Here is an 11,163-nt window from a genome sequence, read left to right on the forward strand (position 1 = left end):
TTGCTATTTGCTAAAGCGTGAAGAGCCATTACTTGAAAGCATGTCCCAAAGCAACTCAGAAAGGCTTTTTGATCACTAAATTGAATAATATCTTTAAAAGTGGAGAATATCTTTGACGTTATATATATTGTAAATATCACTAAATAATTCAGCCACATTCAGCATTTGGGAGAGGACATAACAATGCCATTTCTGCTGACTTTTTGCTAATTGGGAAATCTCTGTGCTTCCATTATAGATTGTGTTTTCAGAAATGAAATAAAATGAGTGCCATGCCGTATGTCTGTTTATACCCCATACTCTCAACCATGGCAAAGAGAATACGTACAACCAATCAAAATGTTCTCATATTAAAGTGATCATGATTGTAAGTACCATCAAACTGTCTACATCAATTCATTCAATAGCTTTCACCGTTTCTTTGTTTTCTCAGTTGAAGGATCTGAGCAATTACTGTAATTGTAAGAACATTTCTACCCTAAAGCATAGATGGGCCGTGCAGCTAATTAACATACTTTAAGCTAACTCTGAAAATGAAATATGTGATAGGTTCCAAATGGACTGTTTAGCAAAGTCCTGTTGGACTTATCTTTCCATTGTAACGAAAACAGATTGTAGAACAAGAGAATGGGATGGAGGGGAACATCTGAAATGAAGTGATTAACTTAATTGCTTTTCTTTCAACCACCAGCCGTTCTTAGCAGAAAAGAATGGGAGAAGCCTTTGTTAATGCGGAAGACACAGGAAGGAAATTATTTCTGTACATGCAATGCAAGGTTACTTTATAAAATCTTGTACTCAACCTCTAATCATTTTTGAATCACTGAAACTCAAACAAGTACAACATTTTGCAAGCTAGAAACTTGGGTATTTTAATGCATCAGTTGCCAACTGAAGAGAGGCATGGAGAGAGGGTGTCAGGAGCAATGACTAAATCCCTCCATTCCTAATATTGTTCCACTGTGGGCAATCAGTCTTGGCTTCAGAGAGCTAGGAGAGGGCTACCTTTAAAAGCAGAAAGGGGTGTTTAGGATTTAGCAGTTACCTCCCTTTGGGGATACAGGCAGCAATCTTTCTGGTGCTTTTTCTCCACTTCCCAGGAGGTGCAAGCGTTACTGGATGGCTGGTATATCTGAGCTCTAACAAGTCTCTCCCGTCTCTGCTTCTGGCTTGAAACTCTCTGAGCAAATATGGTGGAGCAGAGATTAAGAACCTACTGCTCTTCATCCAAAAATTCAGTAGAGGAACATCTCCCAATCCAGGAAGAGCCTTAAATCCATGCAATCCAGCACAAATATAACACTTGCTAGTGATGCACTTCTTTCCCAAAGGTCGGGGGAAAGATGGAGGCCCATGGATGAAGAGGACAGACTGCGGGAAGCACCGTAGCTCTTGAGCCCAACAGGAGGAATTAAACCCCCAAGGTGTTTAGAGATTGAGGAGACTGCTCAGCCCTAGGAACAAGGCTTAGAAAAGGTGGATTTAAAAGATCTTAGATTTAGGTAAAATAGCTGAGAAACACTCGACAATTTTAAAAAGGAAAAGGTAAATAAAAATGAAGTTGAATGTCAGGGCTAGGAAAAGTAAGGTTGCCGTTGCTCAGTGAAAGAAAGGAGAACGCTGCCTCTTCCATGCCCACATGTGGTGGAAGGCAGGATTTGGCAGCGCCCACGCTGGACTGGGCTGCTGCAAGCCTGAAAAGGCAGCTGTGCTAGTGCTCATATGGCCCTTCATCCACAGGGTAAATATACATTCTGGAAAGAATTAAAAGGAGAAGCTGATGTTTCTTTAATCATAGCTGGTGGGCTACTAGGGCCCTTGCAGACCTGCCTGCCTAATCTCCTATTGCACAGCGACAGCGTTGTCAGCCGGCTGTTCATATAGGACCTCAGAGGTTACAGACCTTTCTGGAGGGAAATGCAGTCATATGGACTGTGAAATAGTTGAAATGGCCTGAAGTCCTTGCCCAGCTCCCATTTTAAATACCTGTGAGAAAAAAAAAAAGTGATTGCATTTCACAGGAGATCATCAGACTACCTCAAACCAGCTCGGGTTTTATAAATCACAGTGCTTTTACATATGTTTTCTGTATACCTTTGAGATAAATAGAAGCCAAAAATCCAGCACAGGCATTTCTCTGCCTTGTCTACTATTTCTTTCTCATTTGGAGGTCCATTCTCTGTTCCTATAAAATCCTTCTGGGTGGTACTGGCTTTGGCATCCTACAGCTGCCTTCCAAGGATGGCAGGGCAGGCGGCTGTTTCCCCAGGGTTATCACTGACTCCCACTACAGACTTGCTGCCCAGAGTGTTTTGCTTGCAGGATAACTGCAGCAGCACACAGCTGCATGAGGAGATTTTCCCCGATCCAGGTACCACACTGATTTACTTACTCCAACCACAGTTAACATCCATCCCTCCAGCAGCTATTTACTCACTACGAGAAATAAGCTCAGGGGAAGTTTTTCTTTTCAAGAGGTCCTGCTTTTCTGCTAAGTATATCCTGAGCTCTTTGGAGATTTGTTTTATTTAAAACTTAGAGAAAAAGTTGCCTTTAATATGATTAATAATCTGATCTAAAGTGCAGACGAGAATCAGGGAGGTAGTTTACTTACAAGTTTCAAAGTTACATAGATTTATGTGTTTTAATTGTACATTTTCAATGTACAATATAGCAGAAATAATTATAGTAGAAATAAGCATCTTTAAAAACATACTTATCCGGAAGGCTGAAGGCTTAATTCATCTAAAAATTCAAAGTTATGTTCAAAAATTTGAAATTTTGTTCCTTTGCATCAGAAGATGTAAAATGTCAAAAATAAATCCAGGCATTATGTCCTCAGTTCAAAGGAAGACAGTGAAAGAGACAAGTAATTCTCTTTCTTCTTTTTCACTAAGCATGGTTTTAGGCATGAGTGTCAAACCATTGTTAGCCAGCATCAACCAGTTGTTTACTATAAGAAGCTAAAAATTAACTGATTTAAAAGTTGCTTGTTAGATCCTCCTGACACTTGAAAATCCTCCTGATTAAAAAATGAATAAATAACACCGGTTTTTCCTGCCTGAGCCTTGGGGATTTCTTGCTTTCGTGTTCAAATTTAAAAATGTGCATAAAAATAAGTTTGTACCAAAATCCGACTTTATTTTCTAAACTAAAGCTCTTTGGTGCAATCCAAACCACCAGTTTAAGGAATTCTACAGCCTTTTAACTCCTTTAAAAATGTAGCTTAGGTTTTGAAGTATGGTGGGTTGCCCTTGGCTAAGCCCCCACCCAATCACTCCATCAGTTCCCCCAGAGGGATGAGAGAGAGAACTGGAAAGGCAAAAGACAGAAGAAAACTCAGGGGTCAAGATAAAGACAGGTTAATAAGTGAAAGCAAGAGGGTGAGGGGGGATAATTAAGTGATGCAAAAGCAATCATCACTCACCACCAGTAGCTGGATGCCAAATCAGTCTCCGAGCAATGGCTACTTAGAAAAAACTCCTCCCCAGCTTTACTGCTAAGGGTGACGCTACCTGCTATGAAATATCCTTCTGGTTGGTTCAGGTCTGTTTCAGCTGCATCCCTTCTCCACCTCTTGTCCCCCCCAATCCACTGGCTAGAGGGACAGACTGGAAAACCAGAAAAAGCCTCCGCACTATGCAAGGATGGCTCAGCAACAGCTAAAACACTGCTGTGTTATCAACTCTGTTCTGGTCACTAATCTAAACCACAGCACCATACGGGCTGCTATGGAGAAAATCAACTCCATCCCAGCCAGACCCAGTACAGAAAGGAAAAACACAATTTTGAAGCAAACAGTTGAAATATTCTGAAAATATAACTAAATATGAATCTTTTCAAGATGAAAGCTTTTGTTTGGCGGGGGGAGAGAAAAAAAAGAGTATATTCAGAAAGCTTTTCTAGAATATGGATTAATCCAGAAAAAAATATTTCCAGGGTGCAGTTTTCATCTGAATGGACCATACTTAAGTAATGACTGTACTTACTTAATATTTTCCAAAAAATTCTGTCTCTAGTAGCAAAAATCCCTCTTTCTGTTTGTAGAGGAAAGCGGGGCAGAGTGGGTGAGTTGTAAAGACTTTGGTCACTGGAAGATGGAGCGTATCAGGTGAGTGAGGACCTCAGGTGTGAGAGGCAAACAGATTTGAAAGTGTCCCGAAGAGAACAAGGCAGGAGTAAGTGGCAGTCAGACAGAGGCAAAACTCCTCAGTCCTGGATCTGAATGCCCTTCAACATCCTCGCCATGAGCTGCGTAACTGAGGACAGCTTTGTGGGTAACACCAAACGGGAGGGAGCAGTGATGTGTGGGGGTCAAGGCTGCCGTTCAGAGGGACCTCAGCAGACTGAGGGAATGAGCCAGCAGGAATCTTACAAGGTAATAAATAATTTGAGAAAGGTGTGGCTGTGGGTGAGAAGCCCAGCGGAGGTGTTTGGATTCTCCATCCTTAAAGATTTTTAAAACACAACACCACATACTGCAGGGCAGCCTCATCTAACTTTGAGCAGGGATTACAACTAGATGACCTCGGGAGATCTCTTACAACCCATTTTTTCCTATGATTCTGTGATTTTTAACTCATCTTAATACAACAGAGGTGAGCCTGCTTTCCACATCTTTACCTCAGATTCAGAGCTTTGTGGAGGTTCAAGTTACTAAATCTGGTTACTAAATATAGTAACCAACTTGCAGCAATTACTCATGTGGAACATTTAATAACACAAATCTAAATTGCCATTTGCTCCTACACACATTCTGACCTCCAGAACAAGATTTTGTCCTTGCTATTATTTTATCAGCTCAGTTTTTTCCTGTTATAGCAAAAATGCCCCCTGATATTGAGGGTGACGTGAAACCACTTTGGTCCAACATAATTATTATTTTTCTCATTTTCACTTCACCAGTAACTGCAGTGATTTCACACTCCTACACACTTTTGTAAAAGGTGTTGTTATGGTGATGTATTTCACATGCTGTATTTTTCCATGTGCCCCCATTACCACTTTTTTCATTTGGTTGTATGGTTAAATATGCCCACGAGTGACCAGTTTGGGGTGTTTAACCAAGGAACAGCTGAGGTTTTTCTTGTAGTTTCATTTTTGTCTCATAGCTTGGCTTTAGTTATTTCGCCGTGACATAACTGCCTGTTGTCTAATTTTACTTGTCATGTTTTTCATCTGTTCTTGTAATTTTGCTGCTTCCTGTATTTCACATTCACTGGGGTGAAAAGTTTGCTGGTGGTGTTTACCAGCCTTGTTTATCTTCCACACCCCACTGCTGCATTACAAAGAGCTCCATCTCTCCTTACACACCCGAGAAGGCTCAGCCTTTCGAATTGCCTAATCGTCTGAGCATTGATACTGCTCAGTGAAAGAGCATCAGCTTGTGTTTGCAGTCTGCTGTCAGTGGTGGACAGAATGAGAACTTCAGTTTCATGGGTGATTATTTTTTGTTCTTTTATTTGTGATTGAGTTTACAGGTTGATTATTGTTGAGACAAAGTAAAATGTATGGAAGTGTGGAATACACACTTAGCAGCCCTGAAAGGAGCCTATTCTTGAATATCAGGGCAGGCTTCAGTAAATTGCCTCTTTATTTATTACAAGATCGCATACGGAGGAGATAACAGCAGAGCTAATGAGACTGTGCATATATATGGGTTACACTAGTAATGAGAAACAGCTACGCTAATTAACTCTGCTCCCTAATGAAATTAAATGCATGCAGTGAAAGACATATATATTAAAGTCAATACCAAGCCAAAGTATATCAATTTCTAATTTCTTCAGTATGGCAGGGTGACATAAACAATATCAAGATTATATATTATCATGGAACAGTAATCATTGACAAGGAAGAAGCAGGACTTTGTGCTGGTAGGCTAAGGTGGTTCAGTTTCCACCAAAGAAAACAGTATCTTCTTTCCCTCACCCCTTCCTCTCCTCCAGACAAGCAGACTGGTAAATTAATGAACTATTATTTCTTACTTTTTAACTTAATGTTGGAAAAATAACTTGAAACGTTAATTTGCACATGTAAATTCATTAAAAGCAATGTAAGCTCAAAATATAAGATTGAGTAGAAGACATAAAACAGCATTTTTCCCCACTGAGCTCACAATTATTTTCACGATTGAGACAATGGTGACAAGGGCTGTTGACACTTCCATTTTACCCTGTAACTTTTCAGTCAACTTGTTTGCTGATCTGTCTTGGGGACAGTCACATTGTCCCCACTGCTGCCAGTTGGTTGTTGACTTGGCCATGCCTTCCCCTCTCAGATGTCAACCCACTTTGTTCTACCTGGTCAGCCTGGTCTGTCCATGCTCCTTCATCCTGTTGATGAAAACAGAGGTCAGCTTTGGAGTTTGGGGAAGTTAGTTGTTGTCCACTGGCTATGGACTCTGGTGGCAAAAGGCTATGGGTCTGTATGGTCTGTGTAGGTGGAAGTTTCTGAGGTTATGGGTGAATTTCACCTGATGGAGACCCAGGTGCAGGTTCTGTTGCAGCTTCAGCTTTAGTGGCAATACTGGTGGGGCCCTCTGGAGCTTTACAGGCTGTGGGGAGAGCTGATGCCGCAGGGGTGGTTAGCATGGAGACCAGGTCCTCCTCAGTCATCACACAGTTGATGATACCCAATGGAAGTGGTTGAGGTGAACCCACACCTGGGATCTGCTCCAAACAGAGCTGAATATGGTGCGGTTTATTCCCGAGTGGTGAGCTGAATTCTTAGCAACCTACACAAAGCATATTCCCATAGACCAGTCCCACAAATTATTGTCTGCCATCCACTTCACGACCATCTCCTTAATATCACTGTCTGGATGCTCTGCTAGTTCTTGGCTTTGGGAGTGCCCTGGTTTTCCATGCACCAGGCTGAGCTGAGGCCAGAAATACTTCAGATCTGGCGTGAATTGGGTAATGAATTCTGTTCCGTCATGACCCTGTGATACAACAGGGGCTCCTAAACTGAGAAAGATGTCAAGCTGTAGAGCTACCTCAGCTGCTTTATTTGATGTAAGTGGCTGAAGAACTCAAAACTTGGTGATGCAGCCCTGGTACACCATTATCCACTTGAGGCTGCCTAGACACATGGACTGTATATTGATAAAGTCAACTTGCCCCTGTGCTAAGTGCTCCTTGTTCAGAACAGACCACCCAGAAAACCATTCCAAGTGGTGCCTTCTCTTTTCTTGGCACACTACACAGAAGGATTTGAAGTGCTTAACAGCATTTCTGGTGATGTTTGCATACTGAGATAACAAGTGTTTCATGACAGTTGTGGCCACCGTGGCCAGTAGCCATATATGCTTTTTTGATGGTACCATATGTGTCCTCAATGCTCATGTAATATGTGGGAGATTCCTCTTTTGTCTGCCTCCTCTTAATCAGCCTCTCAGTGTCTCTACATTGTAGAATTTTGTATCTGAAATGAGGGAAATAAGGAGTTTATTAGCAGTAAAGCTGTGTATCTAAATGGGGAAAGCACTGATGTATACACTTAGAGTTAAAAACCCAGAAAGAGTAGGTTCTCCATACTTACTGCATAAGCAGGTAGTATTTATGTCTTGACTTGGGATTCTGTTTTGTCATCTTTATTTCAGCAATAGCTGCACAATACTCTGCTTTTGGGATCATGTACTTGGAGCATTTCTTATTCCTTTTGTATAGTTCTTTACATTTAAATTCAAAGTCCTGAGGCAGCTTCAGGAAATCAATTACTCAGCAAGTAGAGAAATCTGATTCAGCTCCCTCCTGTTACATACAGCTGCCCTTGCATCAATTTCTGACATATGCTACAGTCATATTGTGAAACCAGTCATTTTGTAAAATTACTAAAATCTTCAGCCATTTCTCAAAATGACTTCCAGTTATTTTGCAAAATGTCATAAAATAGTAGGCAGGTATTATGCAAAACAGCTAATCTCTAGCTTTTTAAACTTATTAGCTTGAAAGACAACAGAAATAACTGTTTTATTTCCTTTTATTTCCCAAAGTACTCAAAACTACACATTATATCATAGAGTGAACTATATACTATATTTTCTAAAATAAAGACTCTTGTGAGATCAACTTTACTTTGTAAAATTTGCAGCTGTTTTTTATTTTTTGTGCCATTGGATTAATATTTGAAACACCTGACATTCACCCCTGGAACAACAGTGGCAATAGTTCACATTTTGTGAAATGCTCAAAACGGTTAGGTATTTCAGGTGAAGACCAAGTAGAGAATGCCGTCCAGTGTTGTAATAAAACAAATGTTGGTTTCTGAAATGCCTAAACCCAGTATAGTTATGTGACTGATACAGTCATTTCATGAAAGAACTCAAATTTCCAATTACTAATATTTTTTGTTCTAGAATAGCCACTTTCACAGTATCATCATATTATACACTGATTTTCTGCTGTTTGGGTTTAAACTTCTGAAGGCCAGTTTACTGTAGACACAGTTTTATTCTTGCAAGCTGAATTTAACTTACAAACTGCTTTTCATGATGTGAAACTTTGTGATGCTGTTTCTAGTGTATGGACACATTTTGTGTCTTGAGCAGATCCTGATTCAGCTGCTCCTTCTGTAGCAGAGGATGGGAGCTGTGGTCTGCCTCCATATATGTGGAGTTTGCATGCATGCATGTTTCTTTGCATGCAGCTTCCCGACTGGTGAGGCTCTCCTCTCCAAGGATATGATTCCAAGTTCTCTGCCACAGGATTTTCCACCAGTGCAGATACTGTCTTTGCTGCCCTTTCTTACTTCTTTTCTCCCACGCTTTTGTAGCACCTGACTAGTGGAGTCTAGCATCTGTTGATGTGCTCATCAACAACTCCTGCTGTGAAGCCTTGCATCTGCTGAGGAAAAGCATTGGGAAGACAAAGTCCTATCTGCAATTTTTACATGTTTCTGTTAGAGATTATGGTGCCACCACCAGTATATGCCTCCCCCCTCAGCCATAGGCAGGTGGTGTGTTTCTCTGTGCTGTAGACCTCTAAAACAGATGAGAAGCTGAGAGCTCTTTCACAGGTGTCCTTCCCTTAGCATGCACCCCCTGCCAAGCACAAGTCAGGGTCTTGCTTCCCAGGTTCAGATGAAACATTTGGAGATACTACTAAATTTCTGTGCAGCATCTGTTTTGCCTCTTTTGTTGGCATTGGGCATGTGGCCCCTCCTGACTGTGACCTTGCCATGGATGGAGTCACCTGTGGATTTGATAGCTGAGCCCCGAGCTGGTTGTGTGTTACCCTTCCCAGCTGTGAGACTTGCACCATGTCCATTAGCAAGACCTCAGAATCAGGGGAGCCCCAGCCACCCATGGGTGGCACACAATTCACTGAGGGCACAGCTGCTACAGTGAAGGAGCAAAACCAGCCAGGCAGTCTTCAACTGGAGGTGTTACTGGGAGGGAGGGAAGTGTTACCGGTTGAAGGTGAAAGCAGCCAACCAGCTTGTCTGCTGCCTCGCCAGAGGAAAAAGGACTACATATTACTTAATGCTTCAGGGAATGAATACTGTATATTATCTTTATTGGTATTTATCTTTTGAGTTTAAATCTGGCTTATTAAGCATCTGTTTGCAAGTGGGGAAAGTTACCTCACTGAGTACCAGAAAGGTTAGTTTGATTTTTTGAGGTTTCTGTCTGGGAGGTCAACCTGATGTTTTATTAATGACCCCTTGACTTTTGAAACCAGCCCTTGTTTCCAATCAAGTCCTAGCCACAGGGTTTACTAACAGGGAAAGTGCACACAAAGTCCTATTTCTCTGAGAACAGCAGAAACGAGTGACTTTATTGGTCAGAAATGTCCAGTCCTGCAACTCTGCAGAGGTTTCCATTCAGGCACTGCTGCCTCTGCCACCTTTGGGAGTTGCCACAGTCATCTTTTCTCTCCCCATCCCTGGCAAGAGCATCAATGCCCGAAAACCCTCTCCTAGACTGCATCTGTGGAGGTCCCTTCTTCCCCTACCAGCACGTCTAGTCTAAGGCACCCTGGTCCTTGGGAACACATGGAAATGTCAGGTGATGTGGATCTGTGAAAAACTGCCCGGAAATAAAAGATCTGGATCCTAAAGGGAATTAGACAAGTAGTATTACAGTCTGATAAATACCCCAAATGAGCACTGCTGCAAAAAGCAGTCTTGCTGTATTTATCCTTACGTTGACTCTGTTTCAGTGACTGCCTGCTGAGGCAGGGAGGGAACTGATGCAGCTGAAAGCCATTCAGCAGAAGAACCCCAGCCCTATGGTAAAGTGGTGGGGGAGTGGGAACATACTGACAGAGGGCAAGTTTGCTCCTGTCAGTGACTTTCTGGCAACTTTAAGCATTCAATAAGCAACATGAGATGAAAGCCAGCGACATAGTCTATGCTGTCTTGCCACTGTGTTGTGGAAACATGCTGATACTCTGCTCTCCTATCCTCATCCCCTGTCACATCGTCCATGTCCTCCTATCCCTTCCATGTCCTGCTGTAATACAGCTTTTAATGTTCTCACATGGTTGTTTTCTAATCCAGAACTATCCTTTGTGATCCAGTTGGAAAAATCAGGGTCTCCTTTAAGCCCATGGTGCCTCTGACCAAGCAGGTGATGGTAACTGGGTATTCCCACTTCTCATCACTGCCCCTGCCATCCCCCATCACAGAGCCACCTGGCTACATTCTGGATGCTGCTTTGGCCTTGTCCACCCTTTCTTCTTCAGGAGTTATTCAGACTCTTCTCCTTCTGTGGCATCACCTGGCAGCACCTCCAGCCCTCCTCAGCCCTCCTCAGCCCTCCTCAGCCCTCCTGGGGGAAGCGAGCAGGGAGGGTGCCCAGTAGGGTGGGAGAGAGCAAGCCACCAGTGAGGGGAAAAGCAGGGGGAGGCTGGAGGGAGCAGCAACTGGTCCTCCCTGCGAGTCCTGTCAGCACCCTTGCTGGAAGCATCACCTCTGTCACCACCAGGCAGGGCAGGTCCTGCCAGTGTTCACCGAGATGTCATTCTCTCAGGGTGGAGGCAGGCTTCCTCTGCCAGGCGCTAAAGCTCACAAAGACAAGTGGCAGATGTAAAGTTTGTGTAGACAGTCCCATATAAAGCATCACTTGGTGCTGAATAGTATCATGAATTTAAACATCGAATTACAACCCCTTTTTTCTGCTCATTATCATCCTGGGTTAACAATAACATCATTAGAATA

The sequence above is a fragment of the Falco biarmicus genome, chromosome 4 (assembly GCF_023638135.1).
Source record: "Falco biarmicus isolate bFalBia1 chromosome 4, bFalBia1.pri, whole genome shotgun sequence".
NCBI classification, from domain to species: domain Eukaryota; kingdom Metazoa; phylum Chordata; class Aves; order Falconiformes; family Falconidae; genus Falco; species Falco biarmicus.